We start from the raw sequence: 22,333 nt of genomic DNA on the forward strand, positions 1-22,333 counted from the left end.
ACTAAATATTGTCTTTTTTACCTGTGGAACTACAGATTCCAGCAAGCTTCCCCGCATGTTGGTACTTGGAGAACCATAAGTACCATAATGCGGGGCATTAAAGGGCCTGCTGGTACCTGTAGATCCACCTGTAAAAGAAATATTACAATAAACACAAGACACACACACCATCCAGTATTCATTCTTCATTTTACACAATGGCTATCAGCCCGGCAACCACTGCCCACAGGGTAATGCCACGGCCTCAGGGACCTGAATAAATGTGTCACCTGGCTGTGACATTATCTCCTTGACTAGTGGAGCCCTGTGCTGGTTTCAAAAATACGGGGGGCCCCTACGACTTTTCCCCCACATATTTTTGGAACCAAGAGCCCGGTGCTGATTGTTAAAATACGGGGACTCCTAGTAATTCCCCCCCCTGTATTTTAGCAACCAGGACCGGCGCAAAGAGCTTGGGGCTGGTTATTCTTTGGGGGGAGACTGCATGTCTCATTTTTTTATTTTTTTTTACTATTTAAAAACTTTTAGACAGAAACATGCATGGATCTCACTGATCTGTGCATGCTTCTGTAAAAGCATGCACCTTGTAATGCAACTGGCATTACAAGGTGCGAGTTTAACCACTAGGTTTCTGGTGTGTATTTTCGCCAGATCTTGCATACAGGTAGAGTTGGGTTTTTTTTACTAAAAACTTGCACTGCCTTACATTTGCGAGTTTCGGCACCAACTCGCATATTCTCAAAGTGGATTACCACAGTGGTGGAAGTGCAGCCACAGGCTCGCCCTGGGGACGGAGTGATGACACGGTGTGCCGTGATTGGCTCGCAGTAGCCATCTTGGATTTCAAAAATGGCTCTGCAGTGCCATTTTTTAAATTAGTGATGCTTGCAAACGCCCTAATGGCTGACAGTGACTGGATCCAGAATCCAGGCCGAATCGTGTCACTGTGGCCGATGCCACACTGTGGCCGATGCTACACATGCCACTCCTAACCCCTGCTACCACCACTAAAGTTACTGGCAGCTACCGCCACTAATTTCAAATCCAGTGCCGCCACAGTCAATGCCTGTGAAGTCTGCCTTCTCATCAAACTTGTGCTAAGCAGGCTAATATATTGTAAATGTGTATAAAATTTCAAATAAATATCAGTGTGCCTGGGGAGTCAGTGGGACTGGAGGATCCAAATATAAATTTGTTGTTTGGGGCTTCCATTAACTTAATAGCGCCACAGGTGCAGCGCTATTAAGTTTATGGAAGATCTGGACAACAAAATAGCCATTTTTTTAAATTATATTATATATTATTATTGAATCTGATGCCCAATCATATCTGAGTCAGTGATAGGGGCATGCTTTCATATGGGTTGAAATCATGTCCCTCTCACGGAGGCACTTATACTAGTCCACTTATGCTACTTTCTCTTACGTCCTAGAGGATACTGGGGTTCCATTTAGTACTATGAGGTATAGATGGGTCCACTAGGAGCCATGGGCAGTTTAAGAATTTGATAGTGTAGGCTGGTTCCTCCTTCTATGCCCCACCTACCAGACTCAGTTTAGAAAATGTTTCCAGAGGAGCCGGTTACGCTTATGGTAGCTCCTGAAGAGTTTTCTGCATTTATTTTATATGTTTGTTATTTTCAGGTAGGGCTGGTTGGCACCAGCCTGCCTGCTTCATGGGACTTAGGAGGGGGAACGGGCCAACCTCTTGAAGAGTTAATGGTCCCGTTCCCTGCTGACAGGACACTGTATTCCTGAGGGAACTATTCGCAAGCCCCACCACGACGAGCGTACATTCCCGCAAAACGCTGCCACCCCTAACAGAGCCAAAAGAATGAAGAGTGGTGAGTACTAAGCCAGTTCCCCGGTTAGCAGGGCGCCGGCCATTATGGCAGCATGAGGGTACGGAGATGCGCAGCTTCTAACCAGGGCGGAATGCATTTCCAGACACAGTACACAGCTGCATCTCAGTACACTGTACACAGTACCCACACTGGCAAAAACCGCCTTAAAACGGTTTTCTCTCAATTTTAAGCACCAGATTACCTCAGCCAGTATAAAAAAAGCAGGAAGACCACGCGCCATCGAAGGGGCGGGGCTTCACTATGAGCAGATCCAGCAGCTCAACAGTCCCATTTTCCCTCTGCAGTGGACACAGACGCTGACTGACAGGGGCGCGCAACTCCTCCAGAGACTCCAGATTACCTCAGCGGTACCAGGGTGTCATAACAGGGGGGAAGCGATTATTAGTGTACTAAGTTCCCTATCAGGGCACTTAGTCTGCGACCTGGCTAAGCTTGGCATTAGCGATAAATAACTCTATGTCTACCTAAAGGGCACTTTGTGGGTTAATTGTGCTTAACCTTTTCGTGTGTGTGTGTGTGTGTGTGTGTGTGTGTGTGTGTGTGTGTGTGTGTGTGTGTGTGCCGTCACATTTACATTATGCAAGGCAAAGGGTGTGTTTTTTGTACAGTGGAGTGTTCCTCTTCACCAGGGGGCTCATTACTTGGTACTCAGGGCAGTGAACCTCCCCAGAATAGCGGGGCTGAACTGGAGTGGGTTAATTCCATTAAAGGAATGAGCTCCAATATGTCTACGCAATTATCCTGCAATGAGAAAGAGATGCAACACTAAAAACAGACTGTGGATGAGTTTATGAATAGAGACTCAGTCCCCAAACCAGCGACTCACTCCCCTCCCATTTGTCCGCAAAAACGATCTCTGGCCCATATCCTGCAGTCTGCCGCTGACAGGTCAGACATGGAGGAGGGCGAGGTGGATTTGAAGGGGGGGGGGATGCCACTCTGTCACAGGGAATAGAGGCTCTTATAGAGGCTATCAGAGATGTTCTGCAAATTTCTGATAAGGTGTCAGAGTGTGAGGAATCTTATTTTAATGTAAAAAATAAGTCCTCAGTCACTTTTCCTGCATCAAAGGAATTAAATACCCTGTTTGAAGAACCGTGGGTTAATCCTGATAAGAAATTTCAAATCCCTAAAAGGTTGCTCTCATCTTTTCCTCTAAAGGATAGGAAAAAATAGGAAAATCCACCGATAATGGATGCATCAGTCTCTAGGCTGTCACAAAAAATTGTATTGCCTGTTCCTGGTGCAGCCTCCCTAAAAGACACGGCTGATTGTAAAATTGAGACTACACTCAAATCATTGTACACAGCTGCTAGGGTGGCCCAGAGACCCACTATTGCATGTGCGTGGATCACTAAAGCCATTGCTAAATGGTCAGGTAACCTAATTGAGGGGTTAGATTCCTTGTCTAGGGGGGGATGTTGTTTTACTCCTGCAGTATATACAGGACTCTGCAAACTTTATGGTGGAAGCCATAAAAGAGATAGGTTTGCTTAATGCACGCACCACTGCTATGGCAGTGTCAGCACGCAAGGGCTAGTGGCTATGCCAGTGGCCTGCTGATGCAGACTCCAGGAAAGGCGTGGAAGGCCTACCATTCACAGGAGAGACATTGTTTGGAGATGAACTAGACAAATGGATTTCCAAAGCTACTGCGGGTAAGTCTACGTATCTTCCTTCCGCAGCTCCCCCAGCCAGGAAAGCTTATTCAGCTTCAAATTTACAGTCCTTTCAGATGGCCAAGTTTAAGGGCAAATCCAGAGGTGCTTCTACAGTCTCCAGAGGCGCAAGAGGTAAACCACGCAAACCAGCAACTGCAGGTGCTCAGGAACAGAGCTCAGGCTCTGCTTCCTCAAAGCCTTCAGCATGGTGGTGGACCGCGATGCCTGGAAGGCTGTCAGGTGGGAGCCCGACTAAAATTCTTCAGTCACATCTGGTCAAGTTCGTGCCGCGATCCCTGGGTTATAGATCTTGTTTCCCAGGGCTGCTGACTGGAGTTTCAAGAGTTCCCACCTCACAGATTCTTCAATTCAGGCTTATCAGCTTCACAAGAGGCAAGTGTAACTTTACAGCAAAAACTGGTATAGACTCAAGTCATTGTTCCAGTTCTACCTCATCTGCACAACAAGTGGTACTATTCCAAGTTGTTTGTAGTACCGAAACCGGACGGTTCGATATGACCGATTCTGAACCTCAAGTCCTTGAACTCGTTCTTAAGAGTGTTCAAGTTCAAGATAGAGTCTCTGAGAGCAGTGATCTCAGGTCTGGAGGAAAGGGGAATTCCTAGTGTCTCTGGATATCAAGGATGCGTACCTTCACATTCCGATCTGGCCGCCTCATCAGGCTTATCTACAGTTTGCACTGCAGGACTGTCACTACTAGTTCCAGACCCCGCCATTTGGTCTCTCCACGGCACAGAGTGAATATAATTCGGTACCTGGACGATCTTCTGATAAAGGCATCGTCCAGGGAGAGGTTGCTGGACAACATTGGTCTCTCAAGCAAACTTCTCCAGGATCACGGGTGGATTATGAACCTTCCGAATTCTTACCTAGAGCCAACGCGGAGGCTCCCATTACTGGGAATGATACTGGACACGAAGTCACAGAAAGTGTTCCTTCCATTGGAAAAAGCATTGGTAATCCAGTCGATGGTTCGGGATGTCCTGAAACCAACCCGGATATCGGTGCATCTATGCATTTGCCTTCTGGGGAAAATGGTGGCCTCTTACGAGGTGCTTCAATACGGAAGGTTTCACGCAAAACCCTTCCAGCTCAATCTGTTGGACAAATGGTCCAGATCATATATTCACATGCACCAGAGGATCCGTCTGTTGCCAAAAGCCAGGATCTCCCTTCTGTGGTGGCTACAGATTTCTCACCTTGTCGAGGGTTGGAGGTTCAGAATTCCAGACTGGATCCTGTTAACCACGGACGCAAGCCTCAGAGGTTGGGGAGCAGTCACCAAGGGGGTGCAGTTTCAAGGAAGATGGTCAAGTCAGGAAGTCATCCTTCCAATCAACATTCTGGAACTCAGGACCATAAACAACGCTCTTCTGCAGGCCTCATATCTTCTTCGAGATCGGGACATTCAGGTCCAGTCAGACAATGTGACAGCAGTGACGTACATAAACCGACAGGGCGGAACGAAAAGCAGAGCAGCAATGTCAGAGGTGTCCAGAATTCTCCTCTGGGCAGAAAAAAACGCTGTAGCATTGTCAGCAGTCTTCATTCTGGGAGTAGACAACTGGGAAGCAGACACGACCTGCACCCGGGGGAGTGGGGCCTTCACCCGGAAGTGTTCAGGTGCTTGACACGTCAATGGGGATATCCACAAATCGACGTGATGGCATCTCGTCTCAACAAGAAGCTCAAGCAGTATTGTTCCAGGTCGAGAGACCCACAGGCAGTGGCGGTAGACGCTCTGACGACTCCATGGGTCTATCAGATGGTGTACGTGTTTCCTCCACTTCCTCTGATCCCAAGAATTCTAAAAAGAATAAAAAGGGAAAAGGTTCAAGCAATACTCATTGCTCCAGACTGGCCAAGAAGGGCCTGGTATGCGGACCTTCTATAGATGCTCCTCGAAGATCCGTGGCCTCTACCTCTTCACGAGGATCTTCTGCAACAGGGCCCATTCGTCTATCAGGACTTACCGTGGCTACATTTGACTGCATGGAAGTTGAACGGCTGATTCTAGCCAGAAGAGGGATCCCTAACAAAGTTATGTCGACTATGATCCAAGCCAGGAAGAGGGTAACGTCTAAACATTACCACCGTATTTTGAAGAAATACGTCTCTTGGTGTGAGAGCAGTAAATATTTCTGCTGTGAAATTCCATCTGGACGTTTCCTGCTTTTTCTGCAGGCAGGTGTGGATGTGGGCCTACGTCTGGGCTCCATGAAAGTCCAGATTTCGGCCTTGTCCATTTTCTTTCAAAAACAATTGGCTTCTCTCCCTGAGGTCCAGACATTCTTGAAAGGTGTTCTGCACATCTAACCTCCCTTTGTGCCTCCCACGGCACCTTGGGATCTCAATTTGGTGCTGCGGTTCCTCCAATCGGACTGGTTTGAACCGTTACAGGAGGTGGACGTAAAATATCTTACGTGGAAGACCGTCACACTGTTGGGCTTGGCTTCAGCAAGATGTTTGTCGGAACTGGGGGCTCTGTCTCACAAGAGCCCCTATTTAATTTTCCATGTGAACAGAGCTGAACTCAGAACTCGTCAGCAATTTCTTCCTAAAGTGGTGTCTGCATTTCACATCAACCAACCTATTGTGGTATCAGTTATCACCACCACCTCTGCTACTTCAAAGTGTTTGGATGTTGTGAGGGCTTTGAAGGTATACGTAAAGAGGACAGCTCGTCACAGGAAATCCGACTCGCTGTTCGTTCTCTATGATCCCAATAAAATTGGGTGTCCTGCTTCAAAGCAGACAATTGCACGCTGGATCAGGCTGACTATCTAGCATGCTTATTCCATGGCAGGTTTGCCGGTTCCAAAATCTGTACAGGCTCACTCTAATAGGTCGGTGGTTTCTTCTTGGGCGGCTGCCCGGGGTGTCTCGGCTTTACAGCTCTGCCGAGCGGCTACTTGGTGTGATTTGAACACATTTTCTAAGTTCTACAAGTTCGATACTTTGGCCTCTGAGAACCTTCAGTTTGTTCAATCAGTTCTGCAGTAATCTCAGCACTCTCCCACCCGGTTTTGGAGCTTTGGTACATCCCCATGGTACTAAATGTAACCCCCTAGGACGTAAGAGAAAATAGGATTTTAATTACCTACCGGCAAATCCTTTTCTCGTAGAGGATACTGCGCCCTTCCTGGTGCTTCGTTTGTCCTGCACTGTTACTTGGTTAAGTATTGTTGGTTCAGCTGTTGCTGTTCCTGTTTAAAGTTGGGTTAGCATAACTCCCCTGGTTTGTGTGTGCTGGTTCGGAATCTCATCACTATACTTTATACCCTTCTCTCAAAGTATGTCCATCTCCTCGGGCACAGTTCCCTAGACTGAGTCTGGTAGGAGGGGCACAGAGGGAGGAACCAGCCCACACTATCAAATTCTTAAAGTGTCCATGGATCCTAGTAGACCCGTCTATACCCCATGGTACTAAATGGAACCCCAGTATCCTCTAATGACTGCAAGAAAAGGATTTACCGGTAGGTAATTAAAATCCTAATTTTTTTTTAATGGGCTCTTACTGCTTGAAACCACGCCCCCCCCACCCCCACACACACACGCTTCCGGACCTTTATTATTGACAGCGGGAGGCACTGCTCTCACTGCCTCCAATATAAATTGAAACCTTTTATTTCATGTAGACTTGATAACAATAATAAAAAAGCATATACTCTTGACACAGAATATATGTCATACATAACTTTGTATTATTTTAATCATTAATGACAGGGCGGCACTGCTGCCCCGACTGCAACTCTGTTGATTCACATATACTAGGGTTTGTACCTCTTGACAACACTAGCACTAACTATAAATCTGATTTCTTACATCAATGAGCTAAAACATCTGTCAGTAGTGTCAGCAGTAACTGCAGAGAAAGCCTGTGAAAGAATTACTTGACAATTTTGCTGCACATTTATATATCCATAACCCCATATCCTTGGTTTTGTCTAATGGGCTCAATGCATCAATTCCCAGTGTAAGTAATGGTACTAGACACAACTTGATCCACTAACTCGGACAGTAAGAATGGTGCAAAAGTTACCATTGCTGCCTCACAGCAGTGAGGTCATGGGTTCATTTCTAACGACAGTCCTAACTTTGTGATGTTTGTATATTTTCCCAGTGCTTGCATGGGTTTTCTGCCGGCACTCTGGTGTCATCCCACAATGCAAAAATATACTGGTAGGTTTATTAGCTCCCAACAAAAATTAACCCTACTGTGGGCCAGGTGCGTCTTATCTACCATAAAAATTCTATGTTCTATAGCTCCTTGCCTTGCTAGGCTGACTGAGATGCAACTGCAGGCAGCCAGACTTTCAATGATCACATCTTATGCTACTTGACAGGAATGCACACCCACTACTGTCATTTTTTGTGCGACTGTGAATCACTGTGAGAAGCCAATGATACTGAATGTAAGTGAAGTGCAGGTGAGGGTCTTGATAAACAGAGAGGAAAAAGGGGGAGGGTCTGGTGAGCAGAGAGGAGGAAGGTGACGATCTGGTGTGCATAGAGGAGTATGGGTAAGGGTCTTGTGAGCAGAGAGGAGGAAATGTGAGGGTCTGGTGAGCAGAGAAGGGGAAAGGTGCGGGTTTAGACAGCAAAGAGGAGGAAATAGTGACCGTGTGGTGCACAGAGAGTAGGATGGGTAAGAGTCTATTGAGCAGGGAGGAGGAAGAGTGAGGGACTGGTGAGTAGAGAGAAGGAAGGTGAAGATCTTGTGAGTGAAGAGGAGAAAAGGTAGGGTAAATGAAGAAGGTATGGTAAATGGAGGAGAGGAAGGGTAAGTCTGGTGAGTGGAGTGGAGGCAGAGTGAGTGTTTGCAGAGGAAATGTGAGGTTCTGGCTAGTTGGGGGAGGAAGAGTGAAAGTCTGTTGAGCAGAAAGGAAGGGTTATGGTCCGGGGAGCAGAGAGCTGGAAGGGTGAAGGTCTGGTGAGCAGAGAGGAGAAAGAGTGAGTGAATGTGTGCAAATTAAGGGTGATGGTCAGGTGGACAAAGGAATAAGGGTGAAAGTCTGGTGAGCAGACAGGAGCAAGAGTGAGTGAATGTGTGCAAATTTTAGAGTGATGGTCAGGTGAACAGAGAGGAATAAGGGTGAGAGTCTGGTGAAAATGGAGAGGATGAAGAGTGAGGGTCTTGTGAGAAAAGGGGAGGAAGGTTGAGCCTCTGGTAAGGAGAAAATATGAGGGTCTGGCGAGCAGAGAGGAGGAAGAGTGAGGTCTAGTAAATGGAGCGTAAAAAGAGTGAGTGCCTGTGTGCAAAGAAAGGGTGAGGATCTGGTGAACAAAGCTGTGGAAGCTTGAGGGTCTGTTGAGCAGAGAGGAACGGTGATGGCCTGGTGAGCAGAGAGGAGAAAGAGTGAGCTGATTTGTGCAAAGTAAGGATGAGGATCTGGTGAGCAGAGCAAAGTAAGGGTGAGAGTCATGTAAGAGGAGGAAGGTTAAGCCTCTGGATATCAGAAAGAAGGAAACATGGGGGTCTGGCAAGTAGAGAGGAGAAAGGTTGATGGTCTGATAAGCAGAATGGAGGAAGGGTTAGTGTATGGTGAGCAGAGTGGAGGAAATCAGAGGGTTTGTTGAACAGAGAACAGAGTAGGAAGGGGGTTGGTCTGGTGAATGTAGAGAAAGAAGGACAAGGTCTGGTGAGCCGAGAGGATAAAGGGTGAGGGTCCATTGAGTAGACAGAAGGAAGGGTGAGAGTGGTGAATGGAGAGGATAAAGAGTGAGGGCTTGTGAGCAAAGAAACGGAAGGTTGAGCCTCTGGTAAGGAGAAAACATGAGGGTCTGGTGAGCAGAGAGGAGGAAGGGTGAGGGCCTAGTGAATGGAGAGTAAGAAGATTGACTGCCTGTCTGCAAAGGGAGGATGAGGTTCTGGTGAACGAAGATGAGGATGGGTGAGGGTCTGGTGAGGAAACAGGAGGAAGGGTGATGGTCTGTTGAGCAGAGAACAGGAAAAGCAGTGTTCTCCCCAGAAATTTTTTCCAGCAGGGTGGCATCAAGAAGTAGCCGGGTATGGGCCTTCACAATAATAAAATGTTTACATCATGACCATATTGATTTAAACTTGGGATTTTTATGTATTAATTCTCTTCTTCTTAGAGGCCCAGTCGTCTGCAGATTTTTCATAATCAAAGTCTGCAGATACTGGCCACCCTTGCTGGCACAATTATTTTTTAATTAGCTTTTCAGATACTGACCACACCTGCTGGCACAATTGTTTTTTAAACAGCTTTTCAGAATACTGACTGCCCCCACAAACAGCTCTTAGATATTTAAACAGCAGAGCTCTTTGCCCCCACATCTGGCACAATTGTTTTTTTAAACAGCAGCTATCAGATACTTAAACAAATCTTAACCCCCACGTGCTAGCTCCACAAAGTTGTTTTTACTGCTCCTGACCCAAGACACAGTGATATAAAGAACAGAGAGTGGACGCTGGATGACCACTCTCTTCAATATGCTCAGGTGTCTGTTCCCGCCCAGACAGTGCGCATCCTACTTTTGTGTATGTCCCCAGATGCTGGATGGAGTGCTACAGAGATCATGTGACTGAAGCCGATGTGGCATCCGGAGCTCCGTCCAGCATCCCATATCACTGGAAACATGTTAATGTTGGAGAGGGCTCTGGGCGAATGACAGGGGACGCGCACATTACTGGAGCTGCTGGGTGATCCACATGGGACACAGTGGTGATGAGATCTGCCGAGCGACAGGGCTCCTAGCTGCCGGACAAGGGGATGCTTGCCGGGCAGACCGCTCATAATTTAAAGCGTGGGGAGGACACTGGCAAAGGTGATGGTCCGGTGAATGAAAATGAGAAATGATGAGGGTCTGGTGAGCAGAAAGGAGGAAGTGTGATGGTCTAGTAAGCAGAGAGGAGGCAGGGTAAGGGTTCTGTACAGTAGAAATAAGGAAGGGTGATGTTCTCGTGAGCAGAGAGGAGGAAAGGGGAGGGTTCTGGACAGCAGAGAATAGAAAACATGAGGGTCTGGTGAGCAGAGATGAGCAAGGGTAATGGTCTGATGATCCATTAAAAAACATTCATCTAATCTGAAGCGTGTACCATTGCAAAGCTGGGATGGCATGTCGTAATTTGGAAATTACTAAAAATCGCATGGACACGCCTGATGCATAAGGAGCCCGCTCGCATAGTGACTGTGTCACTGGGAGACCTAGAGACATAGACTTGAGTTTGTCTCACTTGCACACATTTCTTCTGTATTGGGTGTGTGGTGGTAGTGACGCGGCAACAGTGTACACATGCTTGGCGCAATGAGAGTGACATGGGGCATTTAAGGGTGAGTACTTTCATAGATTGTTTTTACGGGTTGGGTTCGGGAGACTGGCAGTTAATATGTCGTTCTAAATACCGACCGTGGCATATCGACAGGACTTAATCCTGACATGCATCCTGACCAGCGGAATCCTGAGCGCCAGCATGCTGACTCAATCCCGCTTGTACACTGGTCTTGAAAATAGCACTTTAAAGCTCTTTAACATCGATTGAAGAAGATGTGGTTGTGATTTTTCTATGCGAGTCCCAAATGCCGCCACTGAACAGAATGATATGCCATCAGCTTCACAACTGATTTATACGGAGGGCACTGGACAAGTACTATGTGAAGGAGGAACATTGAGTGCCAGTATCCAGCTGATCTAGATAGACACATATATTTAATCATAAGTATAGCAGCACTCACTTGATATTAAATTTGTAAAACTGATTTGGTGCAAGATCCATAAAAAAAACCATCAGTCATTTACCTATCTTAGGGGTCTATTTACTAAGCCTTTGACAGAGATAAAGTGGGCAGAGATAAAGTACCAGCCAACCAGCTCCTAACTGTCAGTTTTCAAAAAACACAGCCTGTGACATGGAAGTTAGGAGCTCATTGGTTGGTTCTTTACCTCTGTCCAAGTCTTAGTAAATACACCCCTTTATTTCTTAATAGGATAGGATCAGTACACATAGGGGGTAATTCCAAGTTGATCGCAGCAGGAAATTTTTTAGCAATTGGGCAAAACCATGTGCACTGCAGGGGGGGCAGATATAACATGTGCAGAGAGAGTTAGATTTGGGTGGGTTATATTGTTTCTGTGCAGAGTAAATACTGGCTGCTTTATTTTTACACTGCAATTTAGATTGCAGATTGAACTCACCACACCCAAATCTATCTCTTTCTGCACATGTTATATCTGCCTCCCCTGCAGTGCACATGGTTTTGCCCAACTGCTAAAAAATTTCCTGCTGCGATCAACTTGGAATTACCCCCATAGTCCAGTTGAGCAGAAGGAAACTTACATTTATTATGAATAGTACATCACATTGGTTGGCTTAACATCTGTTTCAATCAAACTATAATACAAGTAATACTAGTAGTTATAGAACCAGCAAACTGGGCCCTCGTCTCACCTGCTCTCTGACAGACCTTTCCCAGCCCAAACTGTTCCCCCTATCTTCTTTCCCTTCTGCTATATGACTATATGTACATCTTAATGCATATGCATTGCATGATTACACCTCTTTTTCAACAAGCCATCATCACTAAGAACTAATTTATGCTAGTTGCATGAGATATGGCAGAAATAATTGTCCCCCTCATCATACAGCAAATCAGAATGTACAGCATTATAACTCAGCCACCACACCCACAATACTACCATAAGATGGTTGTCTTCAGTGTACATCCAGTAGCGGATTTAGCAGGCAACAAAACATACTTGTCTACTCTCCCGGAAGCTGGGGAAGCCCCCTGCATCCCCGGAAGAGCAGGTAGATCTCCCGCATCTCCTCCTGGAGAGGAGAAATTTAAAGTAGGTAAGTATGCAACAAAGGCAGCCGCTTAAGGCCTGGTGGGTACCATGGGGCCCTCCGACAAGGCTGTTTAATGGAGGGCATTTCTGATTTGCGCTGGGCTGGCTGAATACTTCTGGGCCGCGGCAGCTGTCAGCACTTTGATTGGATGGGTGCCGGTCCGGGGCACCCCACTCTGATAGGCCCTACACACTGGCCGATTTTCTGAAAGATATGAACGATCTCGTTCATAAATGAACGAGAACTCGTTCATATCTTTCAGTGTGGAGACTCCAGCGATGAACGATGCGCGTCCCCGCGCTCGTTCATCGCTGGTCTCCCGTCGGCTGTGCATGCAGGCCAATATGGACGATCTTGTCCATATTTGCCTGCACTTCAATGCAGCCGCGTGACGGGGGGAGTGAAGAAACTTCACTCCCCCATTCACTGCCCCCCCGCTGCCGGGTCGCTCGTCAGCCGTTTCGGCCGTCGGGCACCTCGGCGGCGCATCGTCAAACGAGTAGGGCCCCTGACTCCGACACTGGATTGTGCATGTGGCCTATCACATCACATGCACGAAGAGATGAGATGGAAGTAGATGCACCCAGAGAAGACAGAAGGGGAGGTGCGTCACCTTGTGACTTTACCTGGGCCAACTGGAGGGGCCCAACTGGATCCCAGGTTAGTTGCAGGGAAAGGAGAGAGAGGAGACTGCTGCAGCAGTCTCTTTCCTAGTCCTGCACACACTGCTGGGAGAGCAACAGCAGTCTATATCTGCAGTCACTGTCTGATGAGGAGGTTGGGCTAGCAGCACCTATGGTCCCCTCCTTACTGCTCTGTGATCACTACTCCTAGATTAGTATAGGACTATGTGTTCTATTCATGAAGCAGTGAAATGTGTGGAAAAGTGAGCCAGTGGAAAAGTTGCCCATGCAATCAATCAGCATTGAAGTAACATTTATAATTTGCATACTATATAATTGTACGAAACAGCTGATTGGTTGCCGTGGGCAACTTCTCCACAGGCTCATTTCTCCACTCTTTTCGCTGCTTCATGAATAGACCCCTATAGCTCCTACCAGTTATTGGCGATGAGAGGTGCTATATCACCCCTGCACCTCTCCTCTGTGCCACAGCTGTATGCAGTCAGTGAGCAATGAAGCGGGGTAACACAGAGACACAGGTACCCACAGGTTGCAGATGGTGTAATTTGGGTGAGAGAAAGAGCAGGACATCCGGGGGGAAGGTAGCTAGAGAGCAGCCAGGCTCACATTAACAGGTAGAAGAGAGAGAGAGGGACTGCGGCAGGGACACAGCCGGAGGAAGGGGTCATCCACCTCCTAAGGATCTCTGCACAGAACTTTAAAAAAAATTGTGGCGATGGAGTGGCCATGCCTCCCTAGTTTCCAATGCCCCCTCAGTGCCTGGCCCCATCCTGGCTCTAGACAGTCTTGGGTGCATGATGATGGTACAGCGCCTGCCAATGCCTTTAGTGTTATTTTAATGTTGTATACCCTCACCAACATCCACCTGCTACAATGAGTGTGTGGGAAGGGGATAGGGGTGTCACACTGACTGGACTTATTATTATTATTATTATTATCCTTTATTTATATGGTGCCACAAGGGTTCCGCAGCGCCCAATTACAGAGTACATAAACAAATAATCAAATAGGAAAACAGCAACTTACAGTTGATGACAGTATAGGACAAGTACAGGGTAAATAAACATAGTTACATCAGCAGATGACACTGGAAGGTGGCAGAAGACTGCTGGTTTTGGTGCAGTTGAAGATTATTAAAGTAAGAAAGGATAAGCACATGAGGGAAGAGGGCCCTGCTCGTAAGAGCTTACATTTTAAAAGGGGAGGGGTAGACAGACAGGGATGACACAGATGGGGTACATAGAGAGCGTGGAACAGAGGGTTAGGATGAGATTTGGCTGGGTTTGGTGAAGAAGTGGGTCTTGAGAGCCCGTTTTAAGTTTTGTAGAGAGGTGGAGAGTCTGAGGGGGAGAGGTAGGGAATTCCAGAGAAGTGGTGCAGCACGTGAAAAATCTTGAAGGTAGGAGTGGGAGGAAGTAATCCGTAGGCAGGAGAGTCGGCGTGCATTAGCAGAGCGAAGAGGACGGGTGGGAGTGTAAAGGGAGATAAGGTCAGAGATGTAGATGGGAGAGGAGTGGGTGAGGGCTTTGTGAGTGTGAGAAGCTTGAAATGGATTCTGAAAGGGAAGGGGAGCCAGTGGAGGTCTACTAAGAGAGGAGAGGTGGACGTGGTGCGTTTGGTGAGGAAGATGAGCCGGGCAGCAGCATTGAGGATAGATTGGAGTGGAGAGAGGTATTTGTCAGAAATGCCAGTCAGGAGGAGATTACAGTAGTCCAGTCTGGAGATACCAGTGAGTGGATAAGAGTCTTAGTAGCATCCTGGGTCAGAAAGGGTCTGATCCTGGAAATATTTTTTAGATGAAAACGGCAGGTTTGTGAGAGGTGCCGATTGTGTGGTTTGAAGGAGAGGGAGGAGTCAAGGATTACTCCAAGACAGCGCACTTGGGGGCTAGAGGAGATAGTAGTGCCATCAATAGATAATGAGATTGTAGGAGGTGAGGTTATGCGGGAGGGAGGGAAGATGATCAGCTCGGTCTTAGACATGTTGAGTTTAAGAAAGCGCTGGGACCTCCAGGAAGAGGTAGCAGAGAGACAGTTGGAGATACGAGTGAGGAGAGCAGGGGAGAGGTCTGGAGAGGAAAGATAGATTTGGGTGTCATCAGCATAGAGATGATATTGGAAAACAAAAGAACTAATGAGCTTACCTAGTGAGGACGTATAGAGAGAGAAGAGAAGAGGACCAAGGACAGAACCTTGGGGTACCCCTACAGTTAGTGGAAGTGAGGGGGAGGTGGAGTCATGAGAGGAGACAGAGAATGAACGGTCAGAGAGGTAGGAAGACAGCCAAGAGAGGGCAGTGTCACGCAGACCAATGGAGTGAAGGATTTGCAGTAGGAGCGGATGGTCCACAGTGTCAAAAGCAGCAGAGAGATCAAGTAGAATAAGTAGAGAGTAGCGTCCCTTAGATTTAGCAGCATGGAGGTCATTGCATACTTTTGTAAGGGCAGTTTCAGTGGAGTGGAGAGGATGGAAGCCAGACTGGAATGGGTCAAGCAGTGAGTATGAGGAAAGAAAGGAAGTAAGGCGGTTGTAGACAATACGCTCAAGGAGTTTGGAGGCAAAAGGGTGTTGACTTGAAGACTTGAAGCCTTGCCTGTCTGCTACAATAGTAAGTGGAGGGCGCACACTGAATGAGCACTATGGCTCTATCTCTAAACTAAACACCACTAATCCATTCTAAGAGATAGGTTGTTTTTACAGGGAGGCACTCGATATCCCGGCTGTCGGGATCCTGGCACTCTGCATACTAGCACCGGGATCCCGACCGCCGGGATACCAACAACTATTCTACCTCTTTGGGGGTCCACGACACCCCTTGGGGGAGAATAAATAGCATGGCATGCATAGCACGCCACCGTGCCCGCAGCGTGGCAAGCGCAGCGTGTCCACAAGGGGCTCTTTTGCGCTCATCTCGCTGCTGGCATTCTGGTGGTTGGGATCCCGGCACCGGAATGGTGGGCACAGGGGTCTCGAGCGCCGGTTTATTGTAGTATACCCTTTTTTACATACATGCTATTGATTGTTTGAGGGAGGGGGCCCCATATTGATGTCTTGCTAGGCAGCTTGCAATACAGATTCGATCCCGATGCGCGCTCCCGTGGGGTCGGTATCGTAAGGCTAGATAGACTATGCAGGCAAGTCAATCTTGACTATCTAGTATACTATCTAGTACAAAGTATAGTCAAAATCATACATGGACAAAATCTCAAACACAGATAGTCAAAATCTGTACTATCTGTGGTATCTGAGCTCTGGGGAAGTTCAAGGGAAATCGCATAGTCAAAATCGGATATAGCAAAGATCTCACCGTGTGTACGCAGTGATGTAACTAGGCATTTTAGCGCTGTGTGCAAGAAACGGCATTGGTGCCCCCCATGCAAGACAGGGGCAGTGCGCGCCATAGGCGCGCAAAAAATATATAGGGGCGTGGCCACAAAATAATACCAATTCATACTACGGTGCACTGCAGTCTCCATTATTCAAATTACGCTGCACAGTAGCACCACTACACCAGGTAGAGCCCCTTTTACACATTACGGCAGACAGCGTCCCCCTTTTTACACATTGCAGCAGACAGCGTCCCCATTTTTACACATTACGGCAGACAGCGTCCCCCTTTTTACACATTACGGCAGACAGCGTCCCCTTTTTACACATTACGGCAGACAGCATTCCCCTTTTTTCCACATTAAGGCAGACAGCGTCCCCTTTTTACATATTACGGCAGACAGCATCCCCCTTTTTACACACTACGGCTGACAACGTCCCCCTTATTACACTTTACAGCAGACAGCTTCCCCCTTTTTACACAATACGGCAGACAGCGTCCCCCTTTTTACACATTACGGCAGCCAGTCCCCCTTTTTACACATTGGGGGTCATTCCGAGTTGTTCGCTCGCAAGCTGCTTTTAGCAGCTTTGCACACGCTAAGCCGCCGCCTACTGGGAGTGAATCTTAGCTTATCAAAATTGCGAACGAAAGATTAGCAGAATTGCGAATAGACACTTCTTAGCAGTTTCTGAGTAGCTCCAGACTTACTCGGCATCTGCGATCAGTTCAGTCAGTTTCGTTCCTGGTTTGACGTCACAAACACACCCAGCGTTCGCCCAGACACTCCTCCGTTTCTCCAGCCACTCCCGCGTTTTTCCCAGAAACGGTAGCGTTTTTTCGCACACACCCATAAAACGGCCAGTTTCCGCCCAGAAACACCCACTTCCTGTCAATCACATTACGATCACCAGAACGAAGAAAAAACCTCGTAATGCCGTGAGTAAAAAACCTAACTGCATAGCAAATTTACTTGGCGCAGTCGCACTGCGGACATTGCGCGTGCGCATTAGCGACTAATCGCTCCGTTGCGAGAAAAAAATACAGAGCGAACAACTCGGAATGACCCCCATTGTGCAGACAGAATAGAGAGAGAGAGATAGATAAATAAATACTTACCATCTCTCCCCGCTGGCAGTCAGATCTCCACGTGCTGGCAGATCCCGGGCAGCCGCAAGGGAGAAGGAGAAGGAGGGAGGGGGACTGGAGCCGCAGCAGCGCTATGTACTTGGTAGAGGCGCCGCTGCAGCAGTCCCCTCTCCTTCTGCATTGGCTGGCCGCTGCTGTGAATGCTGGGATGAGGGAAGCGCATCCCAGCATTCACAGCAGCGTCGGGCAGCCAATGCTGAAAGAGAGGGGACTGCTGCAGCGGCACTACTACCAATTACATAGCGCTGCTGCGGCTCCAGTCCCCCTCCCTCCTCCTCCTTCCCTGCCTCCAGCGCTGCTGCTCTCCTCCAGTGCGGTGCATGGGTGCACACAGCACATAACAGGCAGCTTGTAATGAGTCAAGGTACACCTGGCACACACGTAGTTACGGCGCTGTGTGTACGCACCTACACCTATCAGTGCGGACGTGTAGTACTACTGAGAGGCGTGTCATAAACATGACTGATATCCAAATCTAAATAAACCCCAAAGTTAGTAAGATCTGCTTGTTGAAGGAAAGAAACTGATATTTTGCAGGATTTGTTCATGTATTGTTTTGTACAAGAGGCTCCATATACTGTAAGTGGCTAAAAGAAACCTTATTTAAAATTAGAGATGTGCACTTGAAATTTTTCGGGTTTTGTGTTTTGGTTTTGGGTTCGGTTCCGCGGCCTTGTTTTGGGTTCGACCGCGTTTTGGCAAAACCTCACCGAATTTTTTTTGTCGGATTCGGGTGTGTTTTGGATTCGGGTGTTTTTTTCAAAAAACCCTAAAAAACAGCTTAAATCATAGAATTTGGGGGTCATTTTGATCCCAAAGTATTATTAACCTCAAAAACCATAATTTCCACTCATTTTCAGTCTATTCTGAATACCTCACACCTCACAATATTATTTTTAGTCCTAAAATTTGCACCGAGGTCGCTGGATGACTAAGCTAAGCGACCCAAGTGGCCGACACAAACACCTGGCCCATCTAGGAGTGGCATTGCAGTGTCACGTAGGATGTCCCTTCCAAAAAACACTCCCCAAACAGCACATGACGCAAAGAAAAAAAGAGGCGCAATGAGGTAGCTGTGTGAGTAAGATAAGCGACCCTAGTGGCCGACACAAACACCGGGCCCATCTAGGAGTGGCACTGCAGTGTCACGCAGGATGGCCCTTCCAAAAAACACTCCCCAAACAGCACATGACGCAAAGAAAAAAAGAGGCGAAATGAGGTAGGTGTGTGAGTAAGATAAGCGACCCTAGTGGCCGACACAAACACCTGGCCCATCTAGGAGTAGCACTGCAGTGTCACGCAGGATGGCCCTTCCAAAAAACACTCCCCAAACAGCACATGACGCAAAGAAAAAAAGAGGCGCAATGAGGTAGCTGTGTGAGTAAGATAAGCGACCCTAGTGGCCGACACAAACACCGGGCCCATCTAGGAGTGGCACTGCAGTGTCACGCAGGATGGCCCTTCCAAAAAACACTCCCCAAACAGCACATGACGCAAAGAAAAAAAGAGGCGCAATGAGGTAGCTGTGTGAGTAAGATAAGCGACCCTAGTGGCCGACACAAACACCGGGCCCATCTAGGAGTGGCACTGCAGTGTCACGCAGGATGGCCCTTCCAAAAAACACTCCCCAAACAGCACATGACGCAAAGAAAAAAAGAGGCGCAATGAGGTAGCTGTGTGAGTAAGATAAGCGACCCTAGTGGCCGACACAAACACCGGGCCCATCTAGGAGTGGCACTGCAGTGTCACGCAGGATGGCCCTTCCAAAAAACACTCCCCAAACAGCACATGACGCAAAGAAAAAAAGAGGCGCAATGAGGTAGCTGTGTGAGTAAGATAAGCGACCCTAGTGGCCGACACAAACACCTGGCCCATCTAGGAGTGGCACTGCAGTGTCACGCAGGATGGCCCTTCCAAAAAACACTCCCCAAACAGCACATGACGCAAAGAAAAAAAGAGGCGCAATGAGGTAGCTGTGTGAGTAAGATAAGCGACCCTAGTGGCCGACACAAACACCTGGCCCATCTAGGAGTGGCACTGCAGTGTCACGCAGGATGGCCCTTCCAAAAAACACTCCCCAAACAGCACATGACGCAAAGAAAAAAAGAGGCGCAATGAGGTAGCTGTGTGAGTAAGATAAGCGACCCTAGTGGCCGACACAAACACCTGGCCCATCTAGGAGTGGCACTGCAGTGTCACGCAGGATGGCCCTTCCAAAAAACACTCCCCAAACAGCACATGACGCAAAGAAAAATTAAAGAAAAAAGAGGTGCAAGATGGAATTGTCCTTGGGCCCTCCCACCCACCCTTATGTTGTATAAACAGGACATGCACACTTTAACCAACCCATCATTTCAGTGACAGGGTCTGCCACACGACTGTGACTGAAATGACGGGTTGGTTTGGACCCCCACCGAAAAAGAAGCAATTAATCTCTCCTTGCACAAACTGGCTCTACAGAGGCAAGATGTCCACCTCATCATCATCCTCCGATATATCACCGTGTACATCCCCCTCCTCACAGATTATCAATTCGTCCCCACTGGAATCCACCATCTCAGCTCCCTGTGTACTTTGTGGAGGCAATTGCTGCTGGTCAATGTCTCCACGGAGGAATTGATTATAATTCATTTTAATGAACATCATCTTCTCCACTTTTTCTGGAAGTAACCTCGTACGCCGATTGCTGACAAGGTGAGTGGCGGCACTAAACACTCTTTCGGAGTACACACTTGTGGGAGGGCAACTTAGGTAGAATAAAGCCAGTTTGTGCAAGGGCCTCCAAATTGCCTCTTTTTCCTGCCAGTATAAGTACGGACTGTGTGACGTGCCTACTTGGATGCGGTCACTCATATAATCCTCCACCATTCTTTCAATGGGGAGAGAATCATATGCAGTGACAGTAGACGACATGTCCGTAATCGTTGACAGGTCCTTCAGTCCGGACCAGATGTCAGCATCAGCAGTCGCTCCAGACTGCCCTGCATCACCGTCAGCGGGTGGGCTCGGAATTCTGAGCCTTTTCCTCGCACCCCCAGTTGCGGGAGAATGTGAAGGAGGAGATGTTGACAGGTCGCGTTCCGCTTGACTTGACAATTTTCTAGAGATGAGCGGGTTCGGTTCCTCGGAATCCGAACCCGCCCGAACTTCAGCTTTTTTTACACGGATCCGAGCAACTCGGATCTTCCCGCCTTGCTCGGTTAACCCGAGCGCGCCCGAACGTCATCATGACGCTGTCGGATTCTCGCGAGGCTCGGATTCTATCGCGAGACTCGGATTCTATATAAGGAGCCGCGCGTCGCCGCCATTTTCACACGTGCATTGAGATTGATAGGGAGAGGACGTGGCTGGCATCCTCTCCATTTAGATTAGAAGAGAGAGAGTGAGATTGAGACAGAGACACTTGATTTACTGGAGCTTAGGAGTACTAGAGAGTGCAGAGTTTACTAGTGACTGACCACTGACCAGTGACCACCAGTGCAGTTTTATTTAATATAATCCGTTCTCTGCCTGAAAAAAACGATACACAGTGACTCAGTCACATACCATATCTGTGCTCAGCCCAGTGTGCTGCATCATCTATGTATAATATCTGACTGTGCTCACACAGCTTAATTGTGGGGGAGACTGGGGAGCAGTTATAGGTTATAGCAGGAGCCAGGAGTACATATTATTAAAATTAAACAGTGCACACTTTTGCTGCAGGAGTGCCACTGCCAGTGTGACTGACCAGTGACCTGACCACACTGACCACCAGTATAGTATACTATATTGTGATTGCCTGAAAAAGTTAAACACTCGTCGTGTGACTTGTGTGGTGTTTTTTTATTCTATAAAAAACTCATTCTGCTGACAGACAGTGTCCAGCAGGTCCGTCATTATATAATATATACCTGTCCGGCTGCAGTAGTGATATATATATATTTTTTATATCATTATTTATCATCCAGTCGCAGCAGACACAGTACGGTAGTTCACAGCTGTAGCTACCTCTGTGTCGGCACTCGGCAGTCCATCCATAATTGTATACCACCTACCCGTGTTTTTTCTTTTCTTTCTTCTTTATACATACTACATCTCATTATCATCCAGTCTATATTAGCAGCAGACACAGTACAGTACGGTAGTCCACGGCTGTAGCTACCTCTGTGTCGGCACTCGGCAGTCCATCAATAATTGTATACCACCTACCCGTGGTTTTTTTTTCTTTCTTCTTTATACATACTACATCTCATTATCATCCAGTCTATATTAGCAGCAGACACAGTACAGTACGGTAGTCCACGGCTGTAGCTACCTCTGTGTCGGCACTCGGCAGTCCGTCCATAATTGTATACCACCTACCCGTGGTTTTTTTTTCTTCTTTATACATACTACATCTCATTATCATCCAGTCTATATTAGCAGCAGACACAGTACAGTACGGTAGTCCACGGCTGTAGCTACCTCTGTGTCGGCACTCGGCAGTCCATCCATAATTGTATACCACCTACCCGTGGTTTTTTTTTCTTCTTTATACATACTACATCTCATTATCATCCAGTCTATATTAGCAGCAGACACAGTACAGTACGGTAGTCCACGGCTGTAGCTACCTCTGTGTCGGCACTCGGCAGTTCGTCCATAATTGTATACCACCTACCCGTGGTTTTTTTTTTCTTCTTTATACATACTACATCTCATTATCATCCAGTCTATATTAGCAGCAGACACAGTACAGTACGGTAGTCCACGGCTGTAGCTACCTCTGTGTCGGCACTCGGCAGTCCATCCATAACTGTATACCACCTACCCGTGGTTTTTTTTTCTTTCTTCTTTATACATACTACATCTCATTATCAACCAGTCTATA

Source organism: Pseudophryne corroboree, chromosome 1 (assembly GCF_028390025.1).
Source record: "Pseudophryne corroboree isolate aPseCor3 chromosome 1, aPseCor3.hap2, whole genome shotgun sequence".
Classification (NCBI taxonomy): Eukaryota; Metazoa; Chordata; class Amphibia; order Anura; family Myobatrachidae; genus Pseudophryne; species Pseudophryne corroboree.